General features: G+C 41.9%; 1 protein-coding gene and 1 long non-coding RNA gene across 3 annotated transcripts in view; one reads left to right on the forward strand and one right to left on the reverse strand.

Annotated features, from left to right (window-relative positions):
• Window positions 1-18,067, forward strand: part of LOC137437438 (protein FAM3D-like) — a 131,673-nt gene that overhangs the window by 25,379 nt on the left and 88,227 nt on the right. The gene's annotated exons all lie outside the window — the stretch shown is intronic.
• Window positions 4,874-6,866, reverse strand: LOC137437292 (uncharacterized). The gene is made up of 3 exons (XR_010986445.2): window positions 5,483-6,866; window positions 5,241-5,334; window positions 4,874-5,112 (listed from the first exon to the last, which is right to left on the reverse strand). It is a non-coding gene; the product is annotated as an uncharacterized LOC137437292 (long non-coding RNA).

Raw genomic sequence — 18,067 nt, forward strand, 5'->3', positions numbered from 1 at the left:
TACAATTCAAAGAAAAGGAGCAGTAAGAATTGATGTTTTACTCACAAGAGAGCAGGTAAAAACACTAAATGATGCTGGATCACTTAAAATTAAAATGACGAAACCTATGTTAAAGAAATATTCAATACAAGAGGGAGGATTTCTCCCGTTTCTAATTCCTTTATTTGCTGGTTTAAGTGCGGCGGGAGCATTGACTGGTGGTATTTCGGCAGCGGTAAAAACTGCTAACGAAAGGAAGGCACAACTAAAAGCTCAAAAAGAATTGGAAAGACATAACAAGGAGTTGGAGAAACAAATTAGTGGAAGTGGTGTAATTGTGGATTTTGCTCAAAAACTTGAAAGTCTACCTGATAAAGCTAGATTGTTGGTTGGAGATATGCTTTCCTCTATCGCTCAAGCAGGTGTTAAACTAACTAAAAGGGGTAATGGGTTATATCTTTCTCATAAATAAATGGATAAATGGTTTAAACAATTTGGAAAGAATACAACGTCAAATATAGAACTTACTAAATATTGTAAAATTTCAGAATTTCAGAATTTCAGAAATTTCAGAATTATTGGAATCTCCCGCGATGAAGCTATCTCTGAGGGCCTTTCACTCACTCACCGCAGGCAGGTAGGTGGTCTTTCTGTCTTCTACCGACTCCTCTCCGGCCTTGCACCCCCAGCTCTCTCTGTGCTCTGTCCCCCAAATATTCCTACAGGTCGCACAAGATCTGCCAGCAACCCTCTGATGGTTAAACTGCCGAAATCTCGGCTCTCTGCTCACCTTCACTCTTTCATTCCTCTTTTCTCCCGCCTCTGGAACAAACTCCCTCACTCCCTTCAATCCCACTCCTCCCTCCAGGTCTTTAAAACAGCTGTTCACCACCATCTCTTATCTTCCCCCATCCAAAACCTTGATCTTTTCTACCCCCGCTAATTCACCCCAGATCCACCTTGTTTGAAATTCCAACTTCTTTCCTGGAAGTCCTGGCAGTGTCCATATGTTTTATACCTCTCCCACCGCCCCCTTCCCACGCCCCCCCCCCCCAAAGCCCTCGCCCTCTCTCAGATCTCTCGATGTCTCCATGTCTCTCGGTCCCTGCTCTCAAATGTTGTGTTTGTGTCCTTCCCCCTCTCTCCCCATCTTGTCTACCGCTCCCTATGTTATATGTTTTATGTGTCGGTTTGTCTTTCTGTGTGATTAATGTTCGCTCTTTCACGAGCCTCGACCTTGTATACAAAAAAAAAAAAAAAAAAAAAAAAAAAACTAAAAATTGATAATGTGGTTATTTGTATGAGAGATGAATTAAAAAAGTTGTCCAAGAATACAATGAATATTATTATGAATTTAGACACACAGAATGGTTCTCATTGGGTTTGTATTCATAATAGTCAGGATAAATATTATTTTGATAGTTATGGTATGCCACCGCCTGTTGAAGTAATACAATTCTTACAGAATGGTGTTTATCAAACATTTCAAGTTCAAGAAATTAATTCTAAATGTTGTGGTCAATTATGTTTATATGTATTATTTCAACTCAACAATAATGAAAATTTTTATGATATCATTTTTAATCTAATATAAATGACTTATGTTGGAAAAGATGGTTCTATCTTTGGAAAATCCTCTCAGGATATTGATTTATCAAATTATTATACAAAGGCACAGGCTGAACGACAAAAATATAGTATAAGTAAAAATATTAATATGAAGAATACTTATAAATTAATCAATTATCCAAACCCGACAGATGCGAATGACTTAATTAGATTTAGTGATTTATCACAATATATATTTTTAAAGAAAACAGCACGTTTTGTTAAACAAGTAAAATTTACAACCACAACACCCGGTTATACTGACCATACACCTTTCCTCATTCAATTTAACTATCTGCTTACAATTGAATTTTATAAAGAAGGACATATAGTTAATATGCGAATCAATAAATGGGGGTATGATATGCCTGATTTAGGGTATAATTGGTATTTTTCAATAAACTTAGAAGACCTACATGATTTGAATCAGTCTCGTAAAGAAGAATATTATCCGCTTGGTGAGGATAAGGATTTATGTGGAAGTACAATTAGTAAACAACAAATACATGGTTTTAAGAAAAGAAAAATATATGATAGTATAGCGATGGTTAACATGACAAAGAAGGAAGGTAATGAGATAAGGATAGAAAGCAGAGGAATACAAACCGATTTGGTAGTGGGAAGATGGGGTGGTATTACCTGTTATAATATTAATCTCACATATATTTCTGATACATAAATGGCAGGAAAAAGACTACAAGAGAATTATAATTTTTGTATTCAGGGATACCTACAAGAAAAGGGTGCTCGGTATTACATACCTTATGATTTGGAGCATATACATGGAAATTTTGTCATTAAAAACTGGCCTTATACTGATATTGCTAAACCCACAAATAGAGACTTGTTTAAAATATTAAATAAAAATGAACTTCTCAAAGTTATGAAATATAAAACTCTTTTAGAAATCGTCATCAAATCTTATTGGTATCCTATTATGAGAAAAATAATTATAGATACAAGAATATCTCAAAATCCAGATGAGTATATGTATAATATTCTTTGGGGCTCAAGCTCAAGGGTAGCAAGGGATGAGGAAGGAGTTGAAGAAGAGAAGGAGGAAGGAGTTGAAGAAGAGAAGGAGGAAAGAGAGAAGGAGGAGAAGGAGGAAAGGGAGAAGGAGGAGAGGGAGAAAAAGGAGAAGGAGGAGAAGGATGAAAGGGAGAAAAAGGAGAAGGAGGAGAGGGAGGAAAGGGAGAAAAAGGAGGAGGAGGAGAGGGAGGAAAGAGAGAGGGGGGAAAAATATAAAAATATGACCATTCCTGAGATTAATGAAAGATTGAAGTTATTACGACAAATAAATCAATCTCAACGCACGGAAGAGGAAAATAAAGAACTAATGACTCTTATGAAGATATTGGTTTTTAAATTTGCTATAATAAATTCAGAGAGCAGATATACAACATATAGTTGATGATGTTGGTGTTATTGACTTTAGTTAGTTTTATTTGTAAATAAATGGAGGAGAGAGTGAAGGCATTCCTAAGGATTCTTTATGTTTTAAAAATCAAGATAGAAATGTATATGTTGAAAACCCAAAAGGCTTTGGCACTATGTAGGACTTTTTCTCATAAATAAATATGAGTTATTGTCTCAAATGTAAAAAGAAAACTAAATCTAAAAATATCTCCTTTGTTAAAGCTAAAAATAATAGAGTTTATCAAAAAGGAATATGTCAAGTGTGTGGCTCTAAAAAGTGCCAATTCATCTCTCCTAAAAGTGGAGGAGACATACAAAAGTTTTTGTCAGGAAGTAAATTTACAACAACTGGAATTCCAGGGGAACTACATCTACCTGGATATTCTTTCTGTGGTCCTGGAACAAACCTGGATAAAAGATTAGATGAGGCTGACAATCCTAAACCTTGGTCTAAACCTACAAATAGGGTTGACGAAGTGTGTATGAAGCATGATATTGCTTATGGGAAAACCACTACGTTGACTGAAAAACATAAAGCCGACAGAGAAATGTTGTATAATTTGTCTTTGATACAAAATCCAACGTTGAGAGAGAAGGTTGATAGGTTTATTGTGAGAAATTTGATAAATGCTAAATTGAAACTTGGCCTTGGTTATTCACCCTCAAAAAACTATTAGGCTCTAATGATGTCATCAAGACTGAGGAGCTTTTGGCTGATGAATTACATAAACCTATAATCACAAAGTTTAAAAGAAGGAAAGTTTATTCTAAATACACCGACCACATATGGTCCGCTGATTTAATCGAACTAAAAAATGATAAGGGATACAAGTATGCTTTAACCGTTATTGATTTGAGGAGTAGATTTGCTTGGGTTGTTCCTTTGAAAAACAAGAGAGGTTATACTCTGATGTTAGCCTTCCAACAGATATTTAATAAAAGTAAAAGAAAACCAAAGAAACTGTGGACCGATGAGGGAACAGAGTTCTATAACAAAATATTTATGAAATTTCTTAAGGGGGAGGGTATTAAATTATACAGCACCTTTAATGAAGGAAAAGCAGTTGTTATTGAGCGTTTTAATCGTACTTTAAAAGAGAAATTATATAAAAAATTCACACAACTCGGTTCCCAAAAATGGGTGTATTTTATTCAGGATATTGTAGATAATTACAATAATACAGTTCATTCATCAACAAAATCAAAACCATCAGAAACATTTACAAAATTAGAATATGAAAAGGAGATTAATTTGAGAAAGCCCAAGTTCAAAGTTGGTGATATTGTAAGAATATACAGATGGAAAAGTCATTTTGAGAAAGGTTATACAAAGAGATGGACTAATGAATTATTCAAAATCGTTGATGTAATGGATACTATGCCTTGGACTTACAAATTATATGATATGAATTGGGAAGAAATCTTGGGTTCATTTTACTCACAAGAATTACAAAAAACAAAACTGATAATTCATTAAACAACAACCATCCATACTTTCATCCACCCAGATTAGCTAATTTAATTAGTAGTAATAAAAAAAATTAAATAAATAAATAAAAATCATAAGCCACACCCACACAGACCCCACCCACAAACCCCGCCCACACAGACCCCGCCCACACAGACCACACCCACACAGACCCCGCCCACACAGACCACACCCACACAGACCACACCCACACCCACACAGACCACACCCACACAGACCACACCCACACAGACCACACCCACACAGACCACACCCACACCCACACAGACCACACCCATCATCCCCCACCCCTGTGCGCCCCCACCCTTGATCCCCCCTCATCCCACCCCCACCTTCCCCACACACACAAGGGGAGGGGAGGGGTGGGATGAGGGGGGATCAAGGGTGGGGGTGCACCTTCTCATCTTTTTTCCCTTTATTCTCTTTTTGTAATTAAGAATTAAATAATTCTGGACAAAGCGAATAAAATCAAAATTATGAAATAACATTAAAAACATAAAAATTATAATAAAACATTTTTCACGAGGTATAAATTCAGTTTCTTCCATAAATTCAGTTTCTTCCCAGGTATAATATCCTCTTGTCTCCCATGTTGGCTTCACCAATTTATTTTGTGTCTGCAAGGCACAAAAGGGATTTTAAATTAAAATCACCAAACACAGTATTTGCCTGCCGTGCCATCCCAAACCACATGAGGGCAGTCTAGGACCATAAATGAGAAACTCCATTTTTCCAAACAACTCACATCAGCAGGAAATTGGTTGACACTCCTCCGGTCGTCGAAGTTGTGAAATCCCTGGGTTTCATCAAACTTCATGTTGCTTGGTTGGTTTTTCATGCTGGAATAAAACAAACAGTTAAAGGAAATAACACACAGCTCACTTTACCACACAGCACCTTTAACACACAGTTATTCAACCACCAACTTTGATAAAAAGGAGAAAATTAATGTATTGAAGTTTGTGAATAATTAATTATATCTATTACCTCTCGCATAGAATTTCAAACAAGGTGTTTAATTCGTTGTCAGTCATTGGTTCTGTTGTTGGGACAACCTTGGATAATATTAACGGGTGAGAGAGGCTTTCTAAACACTCAACCATCTCATTATGAAGACCCCTCCGAACTTCAGTGAATTCTGTAAGCGTTTCATTCAACTTCTCCCTTTGTTGGTGAAAATCAATGACTTCATTTTCAACATCAATCACCAGGTTTGATAAAGATATACTGTAAAAGAGAAAAAACAATAATTATTGAGAGGATGTTAATGATGTTCCATATAAGACAATGAATAATTAATCGTGAGAACAAAAAAACTTACCTGTCTTCTGATAAAGCTTCATCCTCCATCCTCCAGAGAAACATAACGTGTGTTTAAAAAAGCAAGGTGTGGTTAGAGCCTTTATAGGCAAGGCTGCGTCATTGGCAAGGCTGAGTCATGGCTGAGTCATCCTGTGCCACGTTGGCAACTGGCTCAACAAAAGATGATGCAATGTTTCGCCATAAATGATAGAACCAAGCATCAACCAGACTAAAGAGTGGAGGTGTAATCAACCTTGGTATATAAATGGAAAACATAACGAATGTGAAAAATTTCAGATTCAAGAGGTTGAGAGAATCACTGGTCAGAAGGTTCTCAAGACGGATAAACGTATTCATTTGTTAAGTGGGGTAATGGAGGGTGGGAAGAAAAATATATTAGAGTGGAGTGAGAACTTTAATGGTTATCAATCGGATAATAAATATTATAATTTTAAAATGGTATGTGGGAGAGGAGGAGGTCAAACAAGAACCCTCCGTGAAACATACCACTTTATACTTTCACAACAAAAGGTTAAGGAACCTGTATACTTTATAAATATACTTGATGGGGATGAGTTCTATAGGAGAATGGAACTCTTTAAAAAGTTAGAAAGAGATAATATATTTATAGGCTCATTAGTAGAGTGGTCTAAGGAACTACGTTAAGGGGGTAGTGGGGGAAATAGGGTAAAAATTACATGTAAGTGAGAAGGATCATAGGTTCATAAGGCTAGAAGGATTATAGATTCATAAAGGAAGAAAATCATAGGTTCATAAGGTGAGAAGGATTATAGGTTCATAAGGTGAGAAGGATTATAGGTTCATAAGGCGAGAAGGATTATAGGTTCATAAGGTGAGAAGGATTATAGGTTCATAGAGGGAGAAATAGAGGTGTTTATGATTTTTGAAAAAGACAGGGGGGTAAATGACATGAGATAGGGATTTCCCATGTTAAACGGAGGTGTCCCAGAAGCAACATTTATCACCTACTCAGGGGGGTGGTGAGGATTATTCAGTAGTTGATTCCAGGGGGATGATGAGGATTATTCAGCAGTTGATTCCAGGTGATGTTGAGGATTATTCAGTAGTTGATTCCAGGGGGGTGGTGAGGATTATTCAGTAGTTGATTCCAGGGGGATGTTGAGGATTATTCAGTAGTTGATTCCAGGCGGGTGGTGAGGATTATTCAGTAGTTGATTCCAGGGGGATGTTGAGGATTATTCAGTGGTTGATTTCAGGTGATGTTGAGGATTATTCAGCAGTTGATTCCAGGGGGGAGTTGAGGATTATTCAGTCGTTGATTCCAGGTGATGTTGAAGATTATTCAGTAGTTGATTCCAGGGGGATGTTGAGGATTCTTCAGTGGTTGATTCCAGGGGAGTGGTGAGGATTATTCAGTAGTTGATTCCAGGGGGATGTTGAGGATTATTCAGTCGTTGATTCCAGGGGGATGTTGAGGATTATTCAGTCGTTGATTCCAGGGGGATGTTGAGGATTATTCAGCAGTTGATTCCAGGGGGGTGGTGAGGATTATTCAGCAGTTGATTCCAGGGGGGTGGTGAGGATTATTCAGTAGTTGATTCCAGGGGGATTTTGAGGATTATTCAGTAGTTGATTCCAGGGGGGGGGGGGGGGTGTTGAGGATTATTCAGTAGTTGATTCCAGGGGGGTGTTGAGGATTATTCAGTCGTTGACTCCATGTGATGTTGAGGATTATTCAGTGGTTGATTCCAGGGGGATGTTGAGGATTATTCAGTAGTTGATTCCAGTGGGGTGGTGAGGATTATTCAGTAGTTGATTCCAGGGGGATGTTGAGGATTATTCAGTCGTTGATTCCAGGTGATGTTGAGGATTATTCAGTCGTTGATTCCAGGGGGATGTTAAGGATTATTCAGAAGTTGATTCCAGGTGATGTTGAGGATTATTCAGTCGTTGATTCCAGGGGGATGTTGAGGATTATTTCGTGGTTGAGTCCAGGTGATGTTGAGGATTATTCAGTTGTTGATTCCAGGGGAATGTTGAGGATTATTTAGTGGTTGATTCCAGGTGATGATGAGGATTCTTCACTGGTTGATTCCAGGTGATGTTGAGGATTATTTAGTCATTGATTCCAGGGGGATATTGAGGATTATTCAGCAGTTGATTCCAGGTGATGTTGAGGATTATTCAGTCATTGATTCCAGGTGATGTTGAGGATTATTCAGTCGTTGATTCCAAGGGGATGGTGAGGATTCTTCAGGGGTTGATTCCAGGGGATGGTGAGGATTCTTCAGTGGTTGGTTCCAGGGGGGTGGTGAGGATTTTTCAGTGGTTGGTTCCAGGGGGGTGGTGAGGATTTTTCAGTGGTTGATTCCAGGGGGGTGGTGAGGATTCTTCAGTGGTTGATTCCAGGGGATGGTGAGGATTCTTCAGTGGTTGATTCCAGGTGATGTTAAGGATTCTTCAGTGGTTGATTCCAGGGGATGGTGAGGATTCTTCAGTGGTTGGTTCCAGGGGGGTGGTGAGGATGCTTCAGTGGTTCATTCCAGGGGATGGTGAGGATTCTTCAGTGGTTGACTTGAGGGGGGTGGTGAGGATTCTTCAGTGGTTGATTCCAGGTTATGTTGAGGATTATTTAGTCGTTGATTCCAGGGGGATATTGAGGATTATTCAGCAGTTGATTCCAGGGGGATGTTGAGGATTCTTCAGTGGTTGATTCCAGGGTGATGTTGAGGATTCTTCAGTGGTTGATTCCAGGGTGATGTTGAGGATTCTTCAGTGGTTGATTCCAGGGTGATGTTAAGGATTATTCAGTGGTTGATTCCAGGGTGATGTTAAGGATTCTTCACTGGTTGATTCCATGGGGATGGGGAGGATTCTTCAGTGGTTGACTTGAGGGGGATGGTGAGGATTCTTCAGTCGTTGATTTGAGGGGGATGGTGAGGATTCTTCAGTGGTTGATTTGAGGGGGATGGTGAGGAATCTTTAGTGGTTGATTCCAGGGGATGGTGAGGATTCTTCAGTGGTTGATTCCAGGAGATGGTGAGGATTCTTCAGTGGTTGATTGCAGGGGATGGTGAGAATTCTTCAGTGGTTGATTCCAGGTGATGGTGAGGATTCTTCAGTGGTTGATTCCAGGTGATGGTGACGATTCTTCAGTGGTTGATTCCAGGTGATGGTGAGGATTCTTCAGTGGTTGATTCCAGGGTGATGTTAAGGATTCTTCAGTGGTTGATTCTAGGAGATAGTGAGGATTCTTCAGTGGTTGATTGCAGGGGATGGTGAGGATTCTTCAGTGGTTGATTCCAGGGTGATGTTAAGGATTCTTCAGTGGTTGATTCCAGGTGATGGTGAGGATTCTTCAGTGGTTGATTCCAGGTGATGGTGAGGATTCTTCAGGGGTTGATTCCAGGGTGATGTTAAGGATTCTTCAGTGGTTGATTCCAGGAGATGGTGAGGATTATTCAGTCATTGATTCCAGGTGATGTTGAGGATTATTCAGTCGTTGATTCCAGGGGGATGTTAAGGATTATTCAGAAGTTGATTCCAGGTGATGTTGAGGATTATTCAGTCGTTGATTCCAGGGGGATGTTGAGGATTATTCAGTAGTTGATTCCAGGGGGGGGGGGGGGTGTTGAGGATTATTCAGTAGTTGATTCCAGGGGGATGTTAAGGATTATTCAGAAGTTGATTCCAGGTGATGTTGAGGATTATTCAGTCGTTGATTCCAGGGGGATGTTGAGGATTATTTCGTGGTTGAGTCCAGGTGATGTTGAGGATTATTCAGTCGTTGATTCCAGGGGAATGTTGAGGATTATTTAGTGGTTGATTCCAGGTGATGATGAGGATTCTTCAGTGGTTGATTCCAGGTGATGTTGAGGATTATTTAGTCATTGATTCCAGGGGGATATTGAGGATTATTCAGCAGTTGATTCCAGGTGATGTTGAGGATTATTCAGTCGTTGATTCCAGGGGGATGTTGAGGATTATTCAGTAGTTTATTCCAGGTGATGTTGAGGATTATTCAGTAGTCGATTCCAGGGGGATGTTGAGGATTATTCAGCAGTTGATTCCAGGGGGGTGGTGAGGATTATTCAGTTGTTGATTCCAGGGGGATGTTGAGGATTATTCAGTCGTTGATTCCAGGGGGATGTTGAGGATTCTTCAGTGGTTGATTCCAGGGGAGTGGTGAGGATTATTCAGTCGTTGATTCCAGGGGGATGTTGAGGATTATTCAATCGTTGATTCCAGGGGGATGTTGAGGATTATTCAGTAGTTTATTCCAGGTGATGTTGAGGATTATTCAGTAGTCGATTCCAGGGGGATGTTGAGGATTATTCAGCAGTTGATTCCAGGGGGGTGGTGAGGATTATTCAGTTGTTGATTCCAGGGGGATGTTGAGGATTATTCAGTCGTTGATTCCAGGGGGATGTTGAGGATTATTCAATTGTTGATTCCAGGGGGGGGGGGGTGTTGAGGATTATTCAGTAGTTGATTCCAGGGGGGGTGTTGAGGATTATTCAGTCGTTGACTCCATGTGATGTTGAGGATTATTCAGTGGTTGATTCCAGGGGGATGTTGAGGATTATTCAGTAGTTGATTCCAGTGGGGTGGTGAGGATTATTCAGTCGTTGATTCCAGGTGATGTTGAGGATTATTCAGTCGTTGATTCCAGGGGGATGTTAAGGATTATTCAGAAGTTGATTCCAGGTGATGTTGAGGATTATTCAGTCGTTGATTCCAGGGGGATGTTGAGGATTATTTCGTGGTTGAGTCCAGGTGATGTTGAGCATTATTCAGTCGTTGATTCCAGGGGAATGTTGAGGATTATTTAGTGGTTGATTCCAGGTGATGTTGAGGATTATTTAGTCATTGATTCCAGGGGGATATTGAGGATTATACAGCAGTTGATTCCAGGTGATGTTGAGGATTATTCAGTCATTGATTCCAGGTGATGTTGAGGATTATTCAGTCGTTGATTCCAAGGGGATGTTGAGTATTATTCAGCAGTTGATTCCAGGGGATGGTGAGGATTCTTCAGTGGTTGATTCCAGGGGATGGTGAGGATTCTTCAGTGGTTGGTTCCAGGGGGGTGGTGAGGATTATTCAGTGGTTGATTCCAGGGGATGGTGAGGATTCTTCAGTGGTTGATTCCAGGTGATGTTAAGGATTCTTCAGTGGTTGATTCCAGGGGATGGTGAGGATGCTTCAGTGGTTCATTCCAGGGGATGGTGAGGATTCTTCAGTGGTTGACTTGAGGGGGGTGGTGAGGATTCTTCAGTGGTTGATTCCAGGTTATGTTGAGGATTATTTAGTCGTTGATTCCAGGGGGATATTGAGGATTATTCAGCAGTTGATTCCAGGGGGATGTTGAGGATTCTTCAGTGGTTGATTCCAGGGTGATGTTGAGGATTCTTCAGTGGTTGATTCCAGGGTGATGTTGAGGATTCTTCAGTGGTTGATTCCAGGGTGATGTTAAGGATTATTCAATGGTTGATTCCAGGGTGATGTTAAGGATTCTTCACTGGTTGATTCCATGGGGATGGGGAGGATTCTTCAGTGGTTGACTTGAGGGGGATGGTGAGGATTCTTCAGTCGTTGATTTGAGGGGGATGGTGAGGATTCTTCAGTGGTTGATTTGAGGGGGATGGTGAGGAATCTTTAGTGGTTGATTCCAGTGGATGGTGAGGATTCTTCAGTGGTTGATTCCAGGAGATGGTGAGGATTCTTCAGTGGTTGATTGCAGGGGATGGTGAGAATTCTTCAGTGGTTGATTCCAGGTGATGGTGAGGATTCTTCAGTGGTTGATTCCAGGTGATGGTGAGGATTCTTCAGTGGTTGATTCCAGGTGATGGTGAGGATTCTTCAGTGGTTGATTCCAGGGTGATGTTAAGGATTCTTCAGTGGTTGATTCCAGGAGATGGTGAGGATTCTTCAGTGGTTGATTGCAGGGGATGGTGAGGATTCTTCAGTGGTTGATTCCAGGGTGATGTCAAGGATTCTTCAGTGGTTGATTCCAGGTGATGGTGAGGATTCTTCAGTGGTTGATTCCAGGTGATGGTGAGGATTCTTCAGTGGTTGATTCCAGGGTGATGTTAAGGATTCTTCAGTGGTTGATTCCAGGAGATGGTGAGGATTCTTCAGTGGTTGATTGCAGGGGATGGTGAGAATTCTTCAGTGGTTGATTCCAGGTGATGGTGAGGATTCTTCGGTGGTTGATTCCAGGAGATGGTGAGGATTCTTCAGTGGTTGATTGCAGGGGATGGTGAGAATTCTTCAGTGGTTGATTCCAGGTGATGGTGAGGATTTTTCAGTGGTTGATTCCAGGTGATGGTGAGGATTCTTCAGTGGTTGATTCCAGGTGATGTTGAGGATTATTTAGTCATTGATTCCAGGGGGATATTGAGGATTATTCAGCAGTTGATTCCAGGTGATGTTGAGGATTATTCAGTCGTTGATTCCAGGGGGATGTTGAGGATTATTCAGTAGTTTATTCCAGGTGATGTTGAGGATTATTCAGTAGTCGATTCCAGGGGGTTGTTGAGGATTATTCAGCAGTTGATTCCAGGGGGGTGGTGAGGATTATTCAGTTGTTGATTCCAGGGGGATGTTGAGGATTATTCAGTCGTTGATTCCAGGGGGATGTTGAGGATTCTTCAGTGGTTGATTCCAGGGGAGTGGTGAGGATTATTCAGTAGTTGATTCCAGGGGGATGTTGAGGATTATTCAGTCGTTGATTCAAGGGGGATGTTGAGGATTATTCAATCGTTGATTCCAGGGGGATGTTGAGGATTATTCAGTAGTTTATTCCAGGTGATGTTGAGGATTATTCAGTAGTCGATTCCAGGGGGATGTTGAGGATTATTCAGCAGTTGATTCCAGGGGGGTGGTGAGGATTATTCAGTTGTTGATTCCAGGGGGATGTTGAGGATTATTCAGTCGTTGATTCCAGGGGGATGTTGAGGATTATTCAATAGTTGATTCCAGGGGGGGGGGGGGGGGGTGGTGTTGAGGATTATTCAGTAGTTGATTCCAGGGGGGGTGTTGAGGATTATTCAGTCGTTGACTCCATGTGATGTTGAGGATTATTCAGTGGTTGATTCCAGGGGGATGTTGAGGATTATTCAGTAGTTGATTCCAGTGGGGTGGTGAGGATTATTCAGTCGTTGATTCCAGGTGATGTTGAGGATTATTCAGTCGTTGATTCCAGGGGGATGTTAAGGATTATTCAGAAGTTGATTCCAGGTGATGTTGAGGATTATTCAGTCGTTGATTCCAGGGGGATGTTGAGGATTATTTCGTGGTTGAGTCCAGGTGATGTTGAGCATTATTCAGTCGTTGATTCCAGGGGAATGTTGAGGATTATTTAGTGGTTGATTCCAGGTGATGATGAGGATTCTTCAGTGGTTGATTCCAGGTGATGTTGAGGATTATTTAGTCATTGATTCCAGGGGGATATTGAGGATTATACAGCAGTTGATTCCAGGTGATGTTGAGGATTATTCAGTCATTGATTCCAGGTGATGTTGAGGATTATTCAGTCGTTGATTCCAAGGGGATGTTGAGTATTATTCAGCAGTTGATTCCAGGGGATGGTGAGGATTCTTCAGTGGTTGATTCCAGGGGATGGTGAGGATTCTTCAGTGGTTGGTTCCAGGGGGGTGGTGAGGATTCTTCAGTGGTTGATTCCAGGGGATGGTGAGGATGCTTCAGTGGTTCATTCCAGGGGATGGTGAGGATTCTTCAGTGGTTGACTTGAGGGGGGTGGTGAGGATTCTTCAGTGGTTGATTCCAGGTTATGTTGAGGATTATTTAGTCGTTGATTCCAGGGGGATATTGAGGATTATTCAGCAGTTGATTCCAGGGGAATGTTGAGGATTCTTCAGTGGTTGATTCCAGGGTGATGTTGAGGATTCTTCAGTGGTTGATTCCAGGGTGATGTTGAGGATTCTTCAGTGGTTGATTCCAGGGTGATGTTAAGGATTATTCAATGGTTGATTCCAGGGTGATGTTAAGGATTCTTCACTGGTTGATTCCATGGGGATGGGGAGGATTCTTCAGTGGTTGACTTGAGGGGGATGGTGAGGATTCTTCAGTCGTTGATTTGAGGGGGATGGTGAGGATTCTTCAGTGGTTGATTTGAGGGGGATGGTGAGGAATCTTTAGTGGTTGATTCCAGTGGATGGTGAGGATTCTTCAGTGGTTGATTCCAGGAGATGGTGAGGATTCTTCAGTGGTTGATTGCAGGGGATGGTGAGAATTCTTCAGTGGTTGATTCCAGGTGATGGTGAGGATTCTTCAGTGGTTGATTCCAGGTGATGGTGAGGATTCTTCAGTGGTTGATTCCAGGTGATGGTGAGGATTCTTCAGTGGTTGATTCCAGGGTGATGTTAAGGATTCTTCAGTGGTTGATTCCAGGAGATGGTGAGGATTCTTCAGTGGTTGATTGCAGGGGATGGTGAGGATTCTTCAGTGGTTGATTCCAGGGTGATGTCAAGGATTCTTCAGTGGTTGATTCCAGGTGATGGTGAGGATTCTTCAGTGGTTGATTCCAGGTGATGGTGAGGATTCTTCAGTGGTTGATTCCAGGGTGATGTTAAGGATTCTTCAGTGGTTGATTCCAGGAGATGGTGAGGATTCTTCAGTGGTTGATAGCAGGGGATGGTGAGAATTCTTCAGTGGTTGATTCCAGGTGATGGTGAGGATTCTTCGGTGGTTGATTCCAGGAGATGGTGAGGATTCTTCAGTGGTTGATTGCAGGGGATGGTGAGAATTCTTCAGTGGTTGATTCCAGGTGATGGTGAGGATTCTTCAGTGGTTGATTCCAGGTGATGGTGAGGATTCTTCAGTGGTTGATTCCAGGTGATGGTGAGGATTCTTCAGTGGTTGATTCCAGGGTGATGTTAAGGATTCTTCAGTGGTTGATTCCAGGTGATGGTGAGGATTCTTCAGTGGTTGATTACAGGGTGATGTTAAGGATTCTTCAGTGGTTGATTCCAGGGTGATGTTAAGGATTCTTCAGTGGTTGATTCCAGGGTGATGTTAAGGATTCTTCAGTGGTTGATTCCAGGGTGATGTTAAGGATTCTTCAGTGGTTGATTCCAGGTGATGGTGAGGATTCTTCAGTGGTTGATTCCAGGTGATGGTGAGGATTCTTCAGTGGTTGATTCCAGGTGAGGTTAAGGATTCTTCAGTGGTTCATTCCAGGTGATGGTGAGGATTCTTCAGTGGTTGATTGCAGGGGATGTTGAGAATTCTTCAGTGGTTGATTCCAGGTGATGGTGAGGATTCTTCAGTGGTTGATTCCAGGTGATGGTGAGGATTCTTCAGTGGTTGATTCCAGGTGATGGTGAGGATTCTTCAGTGGTTGATTCCAGGGTGATGTTAAGGATTCTTCAGTGGTTGATTCCAGGTGATGGTGAGGATTCTTCAGTGGTTGATTCCAGGGTGATGTTAAGGATTCTTCAGTGGTTGATTCCAGGGTGATGTTAAGGATTCTTCAGTGGTTGATTCCAGGTGATGGTGAGGATTCTTCAGTGGTTGATTCCAGGTGATGGTGAGGATTCTTCAGTGGTTGATTCCAGGTGATGGTGAGGATTCTTCAGTGGTTGATTCCCGGTGATGTTAAGGATTCTTCAGTGGTTGATTCCAGGTGATGGTGAGGATTCTTCAGTGGTTGATTCCAGGTGATGTTAAGGATTCTTCAGTGGTTGATTCCAGGGTGATGTTAAGGATTCTTCAGTGGTTGATTCCAGGGTGATGTTAAGGATTCTTCAGTGGTTGATTCCAGGGTGATGTTAAGGATTCTTCAGTGGTTGATTCCAGGTGATGGTGAGGATTCTTCAGTGGTTGATTCCAGGTGATGGTGAGGATTCTTCAGTGGTTGATTCCAGGTGATGGTGAGGATTCTTCAGTGGTTGATTCCAGGTGATGTTAAGGATTCTTCAGTGGTTGATTCCAGGTGATGTTAAGGATTTTTCAGTGGTTGATTCCAGGTGATGTTAAGGATTCTTCAGTGGTTGATTCCAGGGGGATGGTAAGGATTCTTCAGTCATTGATCGAACAGTACTAATTTTGTTTTGTTTAAACCGAATTTTCCACGACTTTGTCGAATGTTTCACCAAACCTGATGCAATGATTCAGTCACTGCATTCAAGCAAAGGTGTGCCCAGGTTGACAGCAAATTAATTGCTCCTTGCACATGACCTCGGATTGGGGGTGAGAGAGGCAGTCACGTGATACTTCTCCGTTGCTTAAAAGGGAAAGTTTGACACATTTGATGGTTTAAATATACCTGTTTAGCAGATGATAATAACAAGTGCTGATGTACCCTTCATCTCCACTTGAATGATATAAGTAAAGGACATTTAAAAACGAACTTTGTGTTCCAGTTGGATTTGCAAAAAGGGGAATGTTGGAAACATTTCGTCGAAAATGACTAGTTGAGCCAGTTTGTAGTTTCGTGTACAGGGCGGAGGGAGCTGTTCGACCTGTTTTTTTTAGCTCACCTGGAACGAAATTCAGGGGAGCTTATGATCATTGTCCATCATTGTCCGTCCATCATTTGGTAATAATGATTCATGGATGTGCTAATGCATTTGGGATTTGTCACAACATAGTGTGACAAAGACCTTTGTGAAGAGTAGTTGTTCAGGACAGTCGAGTTAAACAATGAGATTTCACTTAGTAAGATTGTGGGGAGATCAGGTGACAGTTAGGTGTTTCTTATTGGGCCAGGCTAATAGGAAGGATAGTGATCTGCATTTTAGTAAAAGCCAACCTTTAATGAACAAGAAGTGGGCAGTGTGCAAAGTAAATGTACTCCAGTCAAAACTCGAACCGCACTTGATCGAGGGCATACCTCCACCTGCCTGAACAGATTACGTTTTCTTTCCACTGATAGGCCGGATCTGGATCCCACATGAACCAAACTCGAATCGGCTTGTTCTTGTCACTTGTCCAACTCATCCACCAAGTTTTGTCATAAGTCGTCCACAACCTTTGGAAATATCATGCGACATATCGTTTCTGGCCACACATCTCAATGGTGAAGAATCACTTTCAAAATTAAGAAATTCTCGCATCGGGATCCGGATCGAGAACTTTACCAAAATCACCGCAAAGCACTGACGAATCATTAACATCCCCTGGAATCAACCACTGAAGAATCCTTAACATCACCCTAGAAGCAACCACGGAAGAATCCTTAACATCCCCCTAGAAGCAACCACTGAAGAATCCTTAACATCCCCTGGAATCAACCACTGAAGAATCCTTAACATCACCTGGAATCAACCACTGAAAAATCCTTACCATCACCTGGAATCAACCACTGAAGAATCCTCCCCATCCCCCTGCAATCAACCACTGAAGAATCCTCCCCATCCCCCTGCAATCAACCACTGAAGAATCCTCCCCATCCCCCTGCAATCAACCACTGAAGAATCCTTCCCATCCTCCTGGAATCAACCACTGAAGAATCCTCCCCATCACCCTGGAATCAACCACTGAAGAATCCTCCCTATCCTCCTGGAATCAACCACTGAAGAATCCTCCCTATCACCCTGGAATCAACCACTGAAGAATCCTCCCTATCACCCTGGAATCAACCACTGAAGAATCCTCCCTATCACCCTGGAATCAACCACTGAAGAATCCTCGCCATCCTCCTGGAATCAACCACTGAAGAATCCTCCCTATCACCCTGGAATCAACGACTGAAGAATCCTCCCCATCCTCCTGGAATCAACCACTGAAGAATCCTCCCTATCACCCTGGAATCAACCACTGAAGAATCCTCCCTATCACCCTGGAATCAACCACTGAAGAATCCTCGCCATCCTCCTGGAATCAACCACTGAAGAATCCTCCCTATCACCCTGGAATCAACGACTGAAGAATCCTCCCCATCCTCCTGGAATCAACCACTGAAGAATCCTCCCTATCACCCTGGAATCAACCACTGAAGAATCCTCCCTATCACCCTGGAATCAACGACTGAAGAATCCTCGCCATCCTCCTGGAATCAACCACTGAAGAATCCTCCCTATCACCCTGGAATCAACGACTGAAGAATCCTCCCTATCACCCTGGAATCAACCACTGAAGAATCCTCCCTATCACCCTGGAATCAACCACTGAAGAATCCTCGCCATCCTCCTGGAATCAACCACTGAAGAATCCTCCCTATCACCCTGGAATCAACCACTGAAGCTCCTGAGAAGGCTGCCTCAATTCTGTGCTTGTTTCCTAATTTTGTCTCCAACTCCTCAATCTCGCTGAACCCATTAT

The sequence above is a fragment of the Myxine glutinosa genome, chromosome 12 (genome assembly GCF_964187855.1).
Source record: "Myxine glutinosa chromosome 12, kmMyxGlut1.1, whole genome shotgun sequence".
Lineage (NCBI taxonomy): Eukaryota > Metazoa > Chordata > Myxini > Myxiniformes > Myxinidae > Myxine > Myxine glutinosa.